The sequence below is a fragment of the Pan troglodytes genome, chromosome 3 (assembly GCF_028858775.2).
Source record: "Pan troglodytes isolate AG18354 chromosome 3, NHGRI_mPanTro3-v2.0_pri, whole genome shotgun sequence".
Lineage (NCBI taxonomy): Eukaryota > Metazoa > Chordata > Mammalia > Primates > Hominidae > Pan > Pan troglodytes.
Genome location: NC_072401.2, coordinates 38,763,779 through 38,779,960, shown reverse-complemented (window position 1 = coordinate 38,779,960; position 16,182 = coordinate 38,763,779). Strand labels below are relative to the sequence as shown.

The 16,182-nt window shown below is 40.5% G+C and overlaps 1 long non-coding RNA gene across 6 annotated transcripts in view; it reads left to right on the top strand.

Annotated features, from left to right (window-relative positions):
* The first annotated feature begins 1,012 nt into the window (after nt 1–1,012).
* LOC104006025 (uncharacterized) overlaps nt 1,013–16,182 on the top strand; it is a 37,147-nt gene continuing 21,977 nt past the window's right edge. For 2 of the 6 annotated variants that reach the window (XR_010156285.1, XR_010156286.1), the window contains exons 1-6: nt 1,025–1,116; nt 2,321–2,771; nt 2,845–3,019; nt 3,428–3,665; nt 5,003–5,067; nt 6,190–6,286. This is a non-coding gene — a long non-coding RNA (uncharacterized LOC104006025). Of the gene's footprint in view, nt 1,117–2,191; nt 2,231–2,320; nt 2,772–2,792; nt 3,020–3,427; nt 3,670–5,002; nt 5,068–6,189; nt 7,194–16,182 lie in introns of those variants that run through there. The other 4 variants (XR_010156284.1, XR_010156283.1, XR_010156287.1 and 1 more) reach the window with 4 other exon arrangements.

The following is a 16,182-nucleotide window of genomic DNA, read 5'->3' as shown; positions in this document are numbered from 1 at the left end:
CAAGCAGGAGCTTCCTGCCCATGGGCAAACATGTGGCTCAGAATCAAGTTCTCTTTGCTATTCTTCTCATGTCTGTGCCTGGCCAGTATGGCCATCTCTTGGACCACCTGCTTCTCATACTCCTGACCCCAACCCAGTCCAGGCCCTCACATTTTGTCTTGACTTCTCCAGTGCCAGCCTCTTGCACTCTCCCTGTAACCCTGCAGTCCCATCCCCATGTCAGGAAACATGGCCAGACTCCAGTGCTGAAGGAAGAGAATGGCATTAAGGCCATGACTCAGGCAATGTTAGAAAAAGAAGTCACCCCTTCATTCATTCCCTAGTAGTGTCAATAACATGTTAATTCAAAACCTAAGAAGCCAAAGAGGTGGAGGAAGCTATCAGAGGTACAGATTTTGTCACTCTTAGCCCCTGAGCTAGGGACAGCCAAAAAAATCCCTCTAGTGTTCTGAGACATCAGCCTATTTACCCAGATCATGTGTACACTTCTGAAGAAAGAGTTATACATAAAGAGAGTCTATTCTCTTTCTTCAGCACGGGAAGTATGTGCTCAATCTGGGCAAGGGTTAACCACTTCAGGAGATTATATCAAGCTTGGGTTTAACTTTTAAACAAGATGCTAGAGGGCATGTTTTAACTGTCATGTTGCATTGTGAATTTAGAGTTTGGGTGTGGAAGACCAGCCTCTCTGCTTTATAATCTACACAGGTGTGCAGAGGACTTCAAAGCCTCGTTCTAGAAGGAGGTTACTGAGAATTACCTCTGGGGAAGACAGAAAGGAATCCCACAGAACAGATGCCGAGAGAAGCAAACTAAACTCTCCTTGAGCGGTTGCCTTTGCATTCATTTTAAAATTTCAAAATCTTTTTCTTGAGATCTTCTTGCTCAAGAATGGGGACTTTCCCATTCCACAGTATGATTTCACATTCGAAAAACCTCTATTCTTTTCTGAAAGTGATTCTAACAGAAAGTTGACCCAGGGAAATTTTAGCAGCATGTTAGGCTGCTGGGTAGAACCCATTTTAGTTCTGTCTTTCAGCCTAGCACACTCCACATTCTCAGACATCGCTTCTTGAGGGTGTACTAACCATCAACTATCATTTCACAATGGAGAAGGTAAAATGCGGTCACTTTAGCATTGATTTCTCTTCTATAATAGCAATGAAATAAGTGAGCATAGTATTCTTTTTAATGAAATGACAGTGCTGCCTAATTGACTAATATTCTGCAGGGCGTACAGTTGTGTTTTTCAGCAGTGATGTTGGGGATGATTGTTGTTAGCATGTGGGAAAAAAAATTCCTCCTTCCAAATGTCAATATTTGAGTCCTACTAAAAGCTGAGGGGCATGTATGCATTTAGTCAAAGGCATATTTTACTTCTTGGTATTTTCAATGATTTGTGGCCAATGAATCATGAAAATGAAATCTTAAAACCCCAAGAAACCATCAGAAACCAAGCTAGGCATTTAGCGTATTTCACGGTAATTATTTCTACCCCACTCCATGTTGAAAATGTTTGTTTTCCCCGATTTATTTGCTTTTTCATTTATTGGCATTTTGAGAACTTCCAGATTAAATTGCCTGTTCCTCTGAGGATAGGATAACTGAACCTAGAGCTTGGAAAGTCCTGTTTAGTTCAGTCAATCCCACTGTTCCTCACAGAACAGGAAAGAGAGTAATACTTCTCATTTCACAGAGGTTTCTCACTTTTTTTTTTTTCTAGGAAAGGCTATTTCCACTATGATGATGAACCAATGTTCATCATTGTAATACATAGTACTTTAAACAATTACCACTTGTAACTCCAATTTCTTGTTAAAGCATCCACCAAGTTTAGTCATTTATTTTCTGGGCAATAACTGTAGCAATTGAATTGGTTTAATCATGTGTCATGTTACCTTCTAGCTTGCTATGTAGCCGAGCTATAGATATCCTACTTATTCTTTTCCCTCACTTCATCTTAGCAGTTTTTCCTATTCTTGCTAGTTATTCCTAATGCCTTTTAATTGGGGGGACTTCTCTCCTTTGTTTTGCCTAGTTTCTCATGGCAGAGATGCTTAATCAATTGTCCTGTGTCCATTTTCCACTTGTCCCTAGTAACGGAACCCACTGCCAGTTTTAGCAAAATACATTGTTCCACTGTCCTCCTAGCCTCCGAAATAGAATTGACACCCCCTTGTCTCCCTTGCAGCTGGCTATGACCGTGTGACTAAGCTCTCACTAATGGAAGGTGAGCAGAATTGAGGAGTGATGGGCATAGCTTGTGTTCACTGCCATAAAAGAATGTCATTCCACTTCATCTCCTTCTTCCTCCCTGTAGGGTAGGCTGGAACTTGGATGTGCATTGGCAGGTCTGCATTGGCAGACCAGATGTCACCATACAGACAACAATATCCTACAGGACAGAAAAGCTTGAAAGTAAAAGAAACTTTGGTGTTTGAATAAACCACACATTTGTCCTGGACCACCTGCCTATCGTTGAACTGTTACATGAGAGAAAAAGAGATTTCTCTCTTATTTGAACAATTGCATTTTCAAGTCTTTTTGTTACAGCAGCATAACTGATACCCTAACCCTGACAAATACATTTTTAAACTAAAGGAGGAATGCTACTATCGTACTCTGTGCTGGTCCAGTCTTACTTGGGGTGCAGTATTCTCATCTGTGAATCACATTTCAAGGGGCCTAAAGACAAAGTAGAAGTGTTCAGATAACAGCAACATGATTGGTGAGAAATTCAAAGTTGAAGAAACTGGAAGAGCAGATTTAGAGTAAGTAGGAGTGCCACTTTCAAATGTCTGAGGAACTGGCCTGTGAAAGAATGATTCACTTTGTTCTGTGTAGTTTCAGTAGATAGAAGTATGGTTCAACGGGAAAACTGATTTTGCTGAAGAGAAAGATTTCTGGCTGTCAGGTCTGCATAGACATTGGAGGCACTGAGTTCTCTGCTCATGGAGATATTTTTCACAGAGCCTGGATAATCATTTGGCTGGATTTGTAACAACTGTGTATCATACAGGTATGTTACATAAATTGCCTCAAATTCTTAGAACAATGCTGATAATTATATATTTTAATTTCCATTTGATAGAAAGGAAATATTAATCTTAGACCAGTTAAAACTTCTCCAGGATCACAGACCCAGTTAGTAGCAGGGTCCAGGTTCTTTCTACTGACCACTGGTAAAGCTAATTTACAAAATGGCCTGAACATTTCTCCCAAATCTGAATTTGATGAGTCCCCTAGAAAATTGTGTTTCCTAAATCTTTCCTTGAATTCTGAAGTATCTGAGCCAGCAACATTTCCTGAAATTGGTGTGCATACTCTCCCAAATTTTAACCTCATAGCCAGTTTACTTTGGGCCCTCCTTTATGTGTCAGAGATTGCCAGCTGGTCACCGAACCATTTTCTTTCCTTCTTGGCACAGCATGAAAATGCATTTTCTAGCTTCCCTTGAAGTGAAATGTGAGCAAAAATGATGCCAGCCACTCCCAGACCGGCCCATAGAAACCTCCCATATTCTTTCTTCTTCTGCTGCTGGATATTGACACAGGGGATGACTTTGAAAGCTGAGTATTGAAGATGGCAGAAGCTGTCTTTCAGCCTTGGTCCCTGAACAACATGTTGAGCAGATCCCGTGGTAATCTGGAACTGCCCTGGACTGTGTAAGTGAGTGAGACATAAACTCTTACTATGCTTGAGCCATTTTACATGTAACAGCAGTTAGCTTTCCTTACTTAATGCTCTTTATCCCCTGCTACTAAATAGCAAGAATTGTAACTTTAGATCACAGGACTATGTGAATAGTCATTATATTTGTCAACAACTCTAACAGGCTAAACTTTTTATTCCTCAGTTATTTAAAATTGTGGTAAAATACACATAACATAAAATTTACCATCTTACCCATGTTAAGTATACAGTTCAGTGGTATTAAGTACATTTGTAGTGCTGTATGTTCATCACCACCATCTACCTCCAGAACTCTTTTCATCTTGTAAAACTGAAACTCTGTGCCCATTAAACAGTAACTCCATTCCCTCCTCCACACAAGCCTCTGGCAACCACCGCTGTACTTTCTGTTTCTATGGTTTTGATTATTCTAAGTACCTCATATAAGTGGAGTCATGCACTATTTGTCTTTTTTTGTTGTTGGCTTATTTCACTTAGCATACTGTCCTCAAGTTTCATCCATGTGTCAGAATTTCCTTCCTTTTTGCAGCTGAATAATATTCTATTATATGTGTGTACCACATTTTGTTTATCCATTCATTCATCAGTGGACACTTGGGTTGCTCCTACATGTTAGCTATTATGAATGATAGAGTTTGGGTGTGTGTCCCCACCCAAATCTCATATGGAAATGTAATCCTCAATATTGGAAGTGGGGCTTGGAGGGAGGTGATTGGATCATGGGGGTGGATTTTTCATGGATGATTTATCACCATCCCCCTTTGTACTGTCCTAGTGATAGTATGTTTTTGTGAGATCTGATCATTTAAAAGTGTTTGGCACCTCCCCCGCTCCTTGCTCCTATTTTTTTTGCCATGAAATGTGGCTGCTTCCAGTTTGCCTTCCACCACGACTGGAAGCTTCTTGAGACCTCCCTGGAAGCAGATGCTGCTATGCTTCCTGCACAGCCTACAGAACCATGGGCCGATTAAACCTCTTTTCTTACAAATTACTGAGTCTTAGGTATTTCTTTGTAACAATGCAACAACAGCCTAATACAATGAACTATGCTGCCATAAACATGGATGTACAAATATTTATTTGAGATCCTGTTTTCCATTCTTTTTGTTGTATACTCAGAAGTAGAATTGCTGGATCATATGGCAATTCTATTTTTAATTTTTTGAGGAACCTAGGTTAAACTTTTTGAAACTGCAGATATTGAACCAGTTTTATGTTTACTAAAAAAGCAGAACTTTAACACAATCTAATCTGTTTATTCCATCTCTCACTCTCTTGACTTCTCCATAACCCTATCCAACTGATAAAGAGGAATCAACTTCTTTATACAACAATGGCAGAGAAGTTCTACAATATGGAGTCCTGTGATAAAAGGTAATGCCAAAAGTTTGTCCAGTGGTGACTTATGGTTCAGTCCACTCATTTTGGGTTTTTAGATTCTTCAGTGTCCTTCTTTTATCTGTTTCTAAAGTTACAAACTACCAGGAAATTTCTCATGGGAAAAAAAAATCTGTATCTTCGGATTATTTTACAAATCGGAAGACTAGAACATGTATATCAAAACCAGCTGGCGGGCCAGCACAGTGGCTCATGCCTGTAATACCAGCACTTTGGGAGGCCAAGGTGGGTGGATCACCTGAGGTCAGGAATTCGAGACCAGCCTGGTCAACATGGCGAAACCCTGTTGCTAAAAATACAAAAATTAGCTGGGCTTGGTGGCGCATGCCTGTAGTCCCAGCTACGCAGGAGGCTGAGGCAGGAGAATCACTTGAACCCTGGAGGCCAAGGTTTCAGTGAGCTGCAATCGTGCCACTGCACTCCAGCCTGGGTAACAGAGCCAGACTCCATCTCAAAACAAACAAACACACACACACACACACACACACACACAAACAAACCAACAACTGGCACTAGGGGGTCTTCCTTAGACAGGTCATACCTTCTCCAGTCCTACAGACACAGAGTCCCTTTTGATCTCTAATGCTGATGTGCACGTCAAATGCCACGTGTCTTTGTGACATGGCTTTTTCTAAAGCTGGTCCTACAGGCTGTTTGCACCTGCGATCCCTGGAATCACTGCAGTAAAATCAATGATTAACAAAGAGCTACTCTCCGGCCCTTTCCTGAGAGTTTGTTTTGAAGAAGTTAGAACTCTTTGCAAGGCAGTAAACCCTTCCTGGGAGTTGGCAGGAAAAGCCAGGAAGTCTTCCCATTATTATTGAGCACTGATCTTCCTTGTAGGGGCATATACCTAGCATACCAAAATTTACTCTCTGCAGCCCCCAACTTCCTGTCAGTAACACAAATGTAGGACATAAGTGAAGCTTTGCGAAAAAGGAGGATAGGATTTATTGTTCTGTTTTTAATTGAAAGCCCAAATAGCGATATTGATTGGTTTGATTCCACCAGAGAGTTAAACAATTTCCTTCCACATCCCCAAATCCTCAACTATGCAGAGCTGCAGTGGTCACCACCAGCCTCCTCAATGTTGTGCAGGTCCAGGTGACTCACCCACCAGCTGGTGACCAGCAGAGCAGAGGAGGAGCAAGCACAGGACCTTCATCTTTCCCGCCAGGTGTGGGCGCCAGTCAAGGTGGGCTCCAGGCTCTGATGCAGGCATGAGAGGATGTTGCAGCAGATGTGCTGCTTGCTTTTAAAGCTCTGGAACACAACAAAGATGAGGTTTTCTGTAGATGTGTGCATGATTTTCATATAGAAAGATTTCCTTTTTCCTAAAGTCTGGAAAACAAGTAAATACCAAGTGAATCACTGACCTCCCAGAAACTATTTTATGCTCATGGTATGCACTGGTGGAGGGAGGTGACTGAGGCAGGGCAGCCGAGCTGAGTACTTAAAGCTGGTTTTGCCCAATCTGTGGTACGGGTACTCATAGGGTAAGCATGATAATTTGGGGGTGATACACAGATATACATTTACAAATGTTAATAGTGTGATGTTTACACATGGAAACATAGAGGGGAACAACAGACACTGGGGCCCAGCAGAGGGTGGAGGGTCGAGGAGGGAGAGGATTGGGAAACATAATTAATGTACACTAGGCTTAACATCTGGGTGACAAAATAATCTGTACAACAGGCCAGGCATGGTGGCTCATGCCTGGAATCCCAGGACTTTGGGAGACTGAGGCAGGCAGATCACTTGAAGTCAGGAGTTCGAGACCAGCCTGGCCAACATGGCAAAACCCCGTCTCTAGTAAAAATACAAAAATTAGCCAGGCGTGGTGGCATGTGCCTGTAATCCCAGCTACTTAGGAGGCTGAGGCAGGAGAGAATTGCATGAACCTGGGAGGTGGAGGTTGCAGTGAGCCGAGATCACACCACTGCACTCCAGCCTGGGTGACAGAGTGAGACTCCATCTCCAAAAAAAAAAAAAAAAAAAAACTGTACAACAAACCCTCATGACACAAGTTTATCTAAACAAACCTGCACATGTACCCCTGAACTTAAAATAAAAGTTTAATACTAAAAGAGAAAAAAAAAGATATTTTTCAATGTAATTTTACCTTTCATGCCAAAATAGGTGAATATAAATAGACATAAAAAAATAGTGTGATATTTACATTAATGTGCATTAGAGTAAAAATTTAAGGGGGGTGGAGCCAAGATGGTCAAATAGGAACAGCTCCAGTCTACAGCTCCCAGCGTGAGTGATGCAGAAGATGGGTGATTTCTGCATTTCCAACTGAGGTACCAGGTTCATCTCACTGGGGAGTGTCAGACAGTGGGTGCAGTGCACCGAGCATGAGCTGAAGCAGGGCGAGGCATTGCCTCATTCGGGAAGTGCAAGGGGTCAGGGAATTCCCTTTCTTAGTCAAAGAAAGGGGTGACAAACGGCACCTGGAAAATCGGGTCACTCCCACCCTAATACTGTGCTTTTCCAATGGTCTTAGCAAATGGCACACCAGGAGATTATATCGCGTGCCTGGCTCAGAGGGTCCTACGCCCATGGAGCCTCACTCATTGCTAGCACAGCAGTCTGGGATCAAACTGCAAGGTGGCAGCCAGGCTTGGGGAGGGGTGCCCGCCATTGCTGAGGCTTGAGTAGGTAAACAAAGCAGCCAGGAAGCTCAAACTGGGTGGAGCCCACCGCAGCTCAAGGAGGCTTGCCTGCCTCTGTAGACTCCATTTCTGGGAGCAGGGCATAGCCAAACAAAAGGCAGCAGAAAACTCTGCAGACTTAAATATCCCTGTCTGACAGCTTTGAAGAGAGTAGTGTTTCTCCCAGCACGCAGCTGGAGACCTGAGAACGGAAAGACTGCCTCCTCAAGTGGGTTCCTGACCCCCGAGTAGCCTAACTGGGAGGCATCCCCCACTAGGGGCAGACTGACACCTCACACGGCCAGGTACTCCTCTGAGACAAAACTTCCAGAGGAACAATCAGGCAGCAACATTTGCTATTCACCAATATCCGCTGTTCTGCAGCCTCTGCTGCTGATACCCAGGCAAACAGGGTCTGCAGTGGACCTCCAGCAAACTCCAACAGACCTGCAGTGGACCTCCAGCAAACTCCAACAGACCTGCAGCTGAGAGTCCTGACTGTTAGAAGGAAAACTAACAAACAGAAAGGACATCCACACCAAAAACCCATCTGTACGTCACCATCATTAAAGACCAAAGGTAGATAAAACCACAAAGATGGGGAAAAAACAGAGCAGAAAAACTGGAAACTCTAAAAATCAGAGTGCCTCTCCTCCTCCAAAGGAACGCAGTTCCTCACCAGCAATGGAACAAAGGTGGATGGAGAAAGATTTTGACGAGTTGAGAGAAGAAGGCTTCAGACGATCAAACTACTCTGAGCTAAAGGAGGAAGTTCGAACCCATGGCAAAGAAGTTAAAAACCTTGAAAAAACATTAGAAGAATGGCTAACTGGAATGATCAATGCAGAGAAGTCCTTAAAGAACCTGATGGAGCTGAAAACCACCGCACAAGAACTACGTGATGAATGCACAAGCCTCAGTAGCCGATTCAATCAACTGGAAGAAAGGGTATCAGTGATGGAAGATCAAATGATTGTAATGAAGTGAGAAGAGAAGTTTAGAGAAAAAAGTATAAAAAGAAACAAACAAAGCCTCCAGGAAATATGGGACTATGTGAAAAGACCAAATCTACGTCTGATTGGTGTACCTGAAAGTGATGGGAAGAATGGAACCAAGCTGGAAAACACTCTGGAGGATATTATCCAGGAGAACTTCCCCAATCTAGCAAGGCAGGCCAATTTTCAAATTCAGGAAATACAGAGAATGCCACAAAGATACTCCTTGAGAAGAGCAACTCCAACACACGTAACTGTCAGATTCACCAAAGTTGAAATGAAGGAAAAAGTGTTAAGGGCAGCCAAAGAGAAAGGTCGGGTTACCCACAAAAAGAAGCCCATCAGACTAACAGCTGATCTCTCGGCAGAAAATCTACAAGCCAGAAGAGAGTGGGGGCCAATATTCAACATTCTTAAAGAAAAGAATTTTCAACCCAGAATTTCATATCCAGCCAAACTAAGCTTCATAAGTGAAGGAGAAATAAAATGCTTTATAGACAAGCAAATGCTGAGAGATTTTGCCACCACCAGGCCTGCCCTACAAGAGCTCCTGAAGGAAGCACTAAACATGGGAAGGAACACCAGTACCAGCCACTGCAAAAACATGCCAAATTGTAAAGACCATCGAGGCTAGGAAGAAACTGCATCAACTAATGAGCAAAATAACCAGCTAGCATCATCATGACAGGATCAAATTCACACATGACAATATTAACCTTAAATGTAAATGGGCTAAATGCTCCAATTAAAAGACACAGACTGGCAAATTGGATAAAGAGTCAGGAGCCATCAGTGTGCTGTATTCAGGAAACCCATCTCACGTGCAGAGACACATATAGGCTCAAAATAAAGGGATGGAGGAAGGTCTACCAAGCAAATGGAAAACAAAAAAAGGCAGGGGTTGCAATCCTAGTCTCTGATAAAACTGACTTTAAACCAACAAAGATCAAAAGAGACAAAGAAGGCAATTACATAATGGTAAAGGGATCAATTCAACAAGAAGAACTAACTATCCTAAATATATATGCACCCAATACAGGAGCACCCAGATTCATAAAGCAAGTCCTTAGAGACCTACAAAGAGACTTAGACTCCCACACAATAATAATGGGAGACTTCAACAACCCACTGTCAACATTAGACAGATCAACAAGACAGAAAGTTAACAAGGATATCCAGGAATTGAACTCAGCTCTGCACCAAGCGGACCTAATAGACGTCTACAGAACTCTCCACCACAAATCAACAGAATATACATTCTTTTCAGCACCACACCACACCTATTCCAAAATTGACCACATAGTTGGAAGTAAAGCACTCCTCAGCAAACATAAAAGAACAGAAATTATAACAAACTGTCTCTCAGACCACAGTGCAATCAAACTAGAACTCAGGATTAAGAAACTCACTCAAAACCGCTCAACTACATGGAAACTGAACAACCTGCTCCTGAATGACTACTGGGTATATAACGAAATGAAGGCAGAAATAAAGATGTTCTTTGAAACCAATGAGAACAAAGACACAACATACCAGAATCTCTGGGACACATTCAAAACAGTGTGTACAGGGAAATTTATAGCACTAAATGCCCACAAGAGAAAGCAGGGAAGATCTAAAATTGACACTCTAACATCACAATTAAAAGAACTAGAGAAGTAAGAGCAAACACATTCAAAAGCTAGCAGAAGGCAAGAAATAACTAAGATCAGAGCAGAACTGAAGGAAATAGAGGCACAAAAAACCCTTCAAAAAATCAATGAGTCCAGGAGCTGGTTTTTTGAAAAGATCAACAAAATTGATAGACCACTAGCAAGGCTAATAAAGAAGAAAAGAGAGAAGAATCAAATAGAAACAATAAAAAACGATAAAGGGAATATCACCACCGATCCCACAGAAATACAAACTACCATCAGAGAATACTATAAACACCTCTACGCAAATAAACTAGAAAATCTAGAAGAAATGGATAAATTCCTGGACACATGCACCCTCCCAAGACTAAACCAGGAAGAAGTTGAATCTCTGAATAGACCAATAACAGGCTCTGAAATTGAGGCAATAATTAATAGCTTACCAACCAAAAAAAAATCCAGGATCAGATGGATTCACAGCTGAATTCTACCAGAGGTACAAGGAGGAGCTGGTACCATTCCTTCTGAAACTATTCCAATCAAAAGAGAAGGAGGGAATCCTCCCTAACTCATTTTATGAGGCCAACATCATCCTGATACCAAAGCCTGGCAGAGACACAACAAAAAAAGAGAATTTTAGACCAATATCCCTGATGAACATCAATGCAAAAATCCTCAATAAAATACTGGCAAACTGAATCCAGCAGCACATCAAAAAGCTTCTCCACCATGATCAAGGGGGCTTCATCCCTGGGATGCAAGGCTGGTTCAACATACGCAAATCAATAAATGTAATCCAGCATATAAACAGAACCAACGACAAAAACCACATGATTATATCAATAGATGCAGAAGAGGCCTTTGACAAAATTCAGCAGCCCTTCATGCTAAAGACTCTCAATAAACTAGGTATTGATGGGACATATCTCAAAATAATAAGAGCTATCTATGACAAATCCACAGCCAATATCATACTGAATGGACAAAAACTGGAAGCATCCCCTTTGAAAACTGGCACAAGACAGGGATGCCCTCTCTCACCACTCCTATTCAACATATTGTTGGAAGTTCCGGCCAGGGCAATCAGGCAGGAGATGGAAATAAAGGGTATTCAATTAGGAAAAGAGGAAGTCAAATTGTCTCTGTTTGCAGATGACATGATTGTATATCTAGAAAACCCCATCGTCTCAGCCCAAAATCGCCTTAAGCTGATAAGCAACTTCAGCAAAATCTCAGGATACAAAATCAATGTGCAAAAATCACAAGCATTCTTATACACCAATAACAGACAAACAGAGAGCCAAATCATGAGTGAACTCCCATTCACAATTGCTTCAAAGAGAATAAAATACCTAGGAATCCAACTTACAAGGGATGTGAAGGACCTCTTCAAGGAGAACTACAAACCACTGCTCAAGGAAATAAAAGAGGATACAAACAAATGAAAGAACATTCCATGCTCATGGATAGGAAGAATCAATATCATGAAAATGGCCATACTGCCCAAGGTAATTTATAGATTCAATGCCATCCCCATCAAGCTACCAATGACTTTCTTCACAGGATTGGAAAAAACTACTTTAAAGTTCATATGGAACCAAAAAAGAGCCTGCATTGCCAAGTCAGTCCTAAGCCAAAAGAACAAAGCTGGAAGCATCACGCTACCTGACTTCAAACTATGCTACAAGTCTACAGTAACCAAAATAGCATGGTACTGGTACCAAAACAGAGATATAGACCAATGGAACAGAGCAGAGCCCTCAGAAATAATGCCGCATATCTACAACTATCTGATCTTTGACAAACCTGACAAAAACAAGAAATGTGGAAAGGATTCCTTATTTAATAAATGTTGCTGGGAGAACTGGCTAGCCATATGTAGAAAGCTGAAACTGGATCCCTTCCTTACACCTTATACAAAAATTAATTCAAGATGGATTAAAGACTTAAAGACTTAAATGTTAGACCTAAAACCATAAAAACCCTAGAAGAAAACCTAGGCAATACCATTCAGGACATAGGCATGGGCAAGGACTTCATGTCTAAAACACCAAAAGCAATGGCAACAAAGGCCAAAATTGACAAATGGGATCTAATTAAACTAAAGAGCTTCTGCACAGCAAAGAAACTACCATCAGAGTGAACAGGCAACCTACAAAATGGGAGAAACTATTTGCAATCTACTCATCTGACAAAGGGCTAATATCGAGAATCTACAATGAACTCAAACAAATTTACAAGAAAAAAACAAGCAACCACATCAAAAAGTGGGTGAAGGATATGAACAGACACTTCTCAAAAGAAGACATTTATGCAGCCAACAGACACAGGAAAAAATGCTTATCATCACTGGCCATCAGAGAAATGCAAATCAAAACCACAATGAGATACCATCTCACACCAATTAGAATGGAAATCATTAAAATGTCAGGAAACAACAGGTGCTGGAGAGGATGTGGAGAAATAGGAACACTTTTACAGTGTTGGTGGGACTGTAAACTAGTTCAAGCATTGTGGAAGTCAGTGTGGCAATTCCTCAGGGATCTAGAACTAGAAACACCATTTGACCCAGCCATCCCATTATTGGGTATATACCCAAAGGATTATAAAACATGCTGCTATAAAGACACATGCACATGTATGTTTATTGTGGCACTATTCACAATAGCAAAGACTTGGAACCAACCCAAATGTCCAACAAAGATAGACTGCATTAAGAAAATGTGGCACATATACACCATGGAATACTATGCAGCCATAAAAAATGATGAGTTCATGTCCTTTGTAGGGACATGGATGAAGCTGGAAACAATCATTCTCGGCAAACTATCGCAAGGACAAAAAAACCAAACACTGCATCTTCTCACTCATAGGTGGGAATTGAACAATGAGAACACATGGACACAGGAAGGGGAACATCACACACTGGGGCCTGTTGTGGGGTGGGGGGAGGGGGAAGGGATAGCATTAGGAGATATACCTAATGTTAAATGAAGAGTTAATGGATGCAGCACACCAACATGGCACATGTATACATATGTATCAAACCTGCATGTTGTGCACATGTACCCTAAAACTTAACGTATAATAAATAAATAAATAAATAAATAATGTGTGAATAAATATGCAATTGTAAGAGAAAAAAAGAATAAAAATTTAATACCAATGTCTCAAATGTGTGATTATTATTGTAACATTATTATAAATGCTTAGGGTGAGTAAAGGAAACGTTAGTCTTTTAAAAACGGTTATGTTAGTTTAAATGACTATAGGGGATTTCCACTTCCAGTCCCCTTTGGAGTAACCTGGTCCAAATTTAGCCTCCTACCTGAAAGAGTCAAAAATGTGAATATACTTATGAAGCAACAGTACTCAAGATTATGGGTACCAGGCAATGAAGAATAAGGATCCCTAATTGAAGAGAAGCAAATGATGTGGACCCTGTAACCCCCTGAGCTCTTATTACCTGGAGAACATTTCTAGATCATGATGCAGTGTTGGAGAATGCAGGCAGAGCTGAGTGGTGGTTTTCCTGATTCCAGATCCACATTTGGGAGCCCAGGGAAGCCAAGATAGCTGGAGTTCACAGGGCAGACTAAGAGAGAAAAGACCCACACAGACCGTGTTCCAGATAACTGACTGTGTATAGAGGAGCCTGACCAGTGATGCATGGGAGGAAATGATCACAGGCTGAGAAAGGAGCAGCTGAAAAGATTAGAAGGAACACGCCCTGGAAACTATGGTTTTTGTTTTTTTTTTCAACAAATGGTGCTGGAAACTCTACTATCTGTGAGCACAAACATACAAAACCTTTGATCTAGATCTCATCCTAGATACAAAAGTTCATTCAAAATGGATCAAAGACCTAAATGTAAAACATAAAACTGTAACATTTCTAGAAGAAAACCTACGTTCAAGTGATTCTCCTTTGTAGCTCTGGGTTAGACAAAGACTTTTTAGACACAACACAAAACGCAAAACTTATAAAAGATAAAAAATAAATTGAGCTTTATCAAAAGAACTTTTGCTCTTAGAAAGATGCTCTTAGAAGAATTTTTTTTAAAGTCACAAACTGGGTAAAATACTTGAAAATCTCTTATCTGCTAAATGACTTGTCTTCACAATAAATAAAAAACTCAGCACTAAGAAAACCAACAACTCAATACTGGACAAAAGATTTGAGGAGACATTTTAGCAAAAAATATTTGTGGTTAGTAAATAAACTTATGAAAATATGCTCAACACCATTAGTTATTAGACAAATGATATTGAAACCCTAATGAGATACCACTAAACACCTATTAGAATGGCTAAAATTAAAAAGACTGACCATAGCAAGTGTTGACAAGTGTATGGAGCAACTGGAACTCTCATACATTGCGTGTAGGAACAAACTATGGTAAGTCCATTTGAAAAACAGTTTTCCAGTTTCCTAAAAAGTTAAATATACAACTATGCAATGATTCAGCCCTTTCACTGTTAGATATACAGGAGAAATGAAAGCATGTGTTCATATAAAGACTGGTACAGATATTCATATAAGCTTTATGTATAATAGCCAAATGTTGAAAACAACTCAAATGTCCATCAAGGCAAATGGATAAACAAATCGTGATACACCCATACAATGGCAAACTTCTCAGTCACAAAAGGAAATACATTACTGATACACACAACAACATTTATGGATTTCAAAATAATCATACTGAGTGAATGAAACCAGAAGAATAAAAAAAGATGAAAATGGAGTGTATATTGAATGTGTCCATTAATATAAAAATCTGGAAAATGCAAACTAATCTGTAATGATAGAAAGAAGATCCGTTATTGTCTGTAGATGAAAGTCAGAGAGAAGTGTGTGGGAGAGACTACAGGGTGTTACAAAGAAATTTTTTGGATTGGTTAATATGTTCAGCATTTTGATTGTGGTAATGAGTGTATATGCATGTCAAAACTCATCAACCTGTATACTTTAAACATGTTCAGCTTACTGAATATCAATTATACCCCAATGAAGCTGTTAAGAAAATATGAATATAGCTTAATATGGCAAAAATTATGAGGGTGGAATGACTAAATTTTGCAAACACATCATGAAATTGTTCTATTTCTTATAATTTTCCTATCCTTCTTTCTTATTCTCTTTTTCTTGCACCTCCTTCTTTTTTATCCTCCTCTATTTTCTCTAAGAATAGGTGATAATAGTTTGGTACCACCAGGTATGAGAGTGTATAAGATGCCCCTGGCCTCAATAGAAGAAAGGGCTTTCTGACAGTTTCTGTTCTCTAAAGATTCAATAGAATAATCTGTTTCATAAGATAGGGAGGTCTCCTTCCCAGGGATCCTGCAGCATAGACTAAATGAATGCTTGGCAGGGATACAGTAGCATTGGATGAGATGTTGGGCCAAATCAGTGGCTTTCAAACTTGTTTATTTGCTTTTGTCTTTTTTAACCCATAAAACTCTTTCTACAAATGAATGAAATCTTAGGTGGAAGACAAATACATAGAGAAGAAAAAATGAGGCAGTTCCTTGTTTGAAAAAAGTTGGGGCTCAGATCCTAAGTACTTGGCCCCATCTTAGACCTACTGTCGTGTTCCCACCCACATTTTCTTGGGTAGATGACTCTTACTTGTTCCAACTCTGAAATTCTATAAACTTTTAGTTGCAGTGGGAGTAATTGAGGGTTATGAATAGGAAGTTTTTGCCCAAATGATCCCATTAGAGCCAGCAGCTGAGGTGAAGGTTTGACCACATCTTAGTCATCTGAGAAAAAGTGGACGCATTTGCAATAAAAAGGGC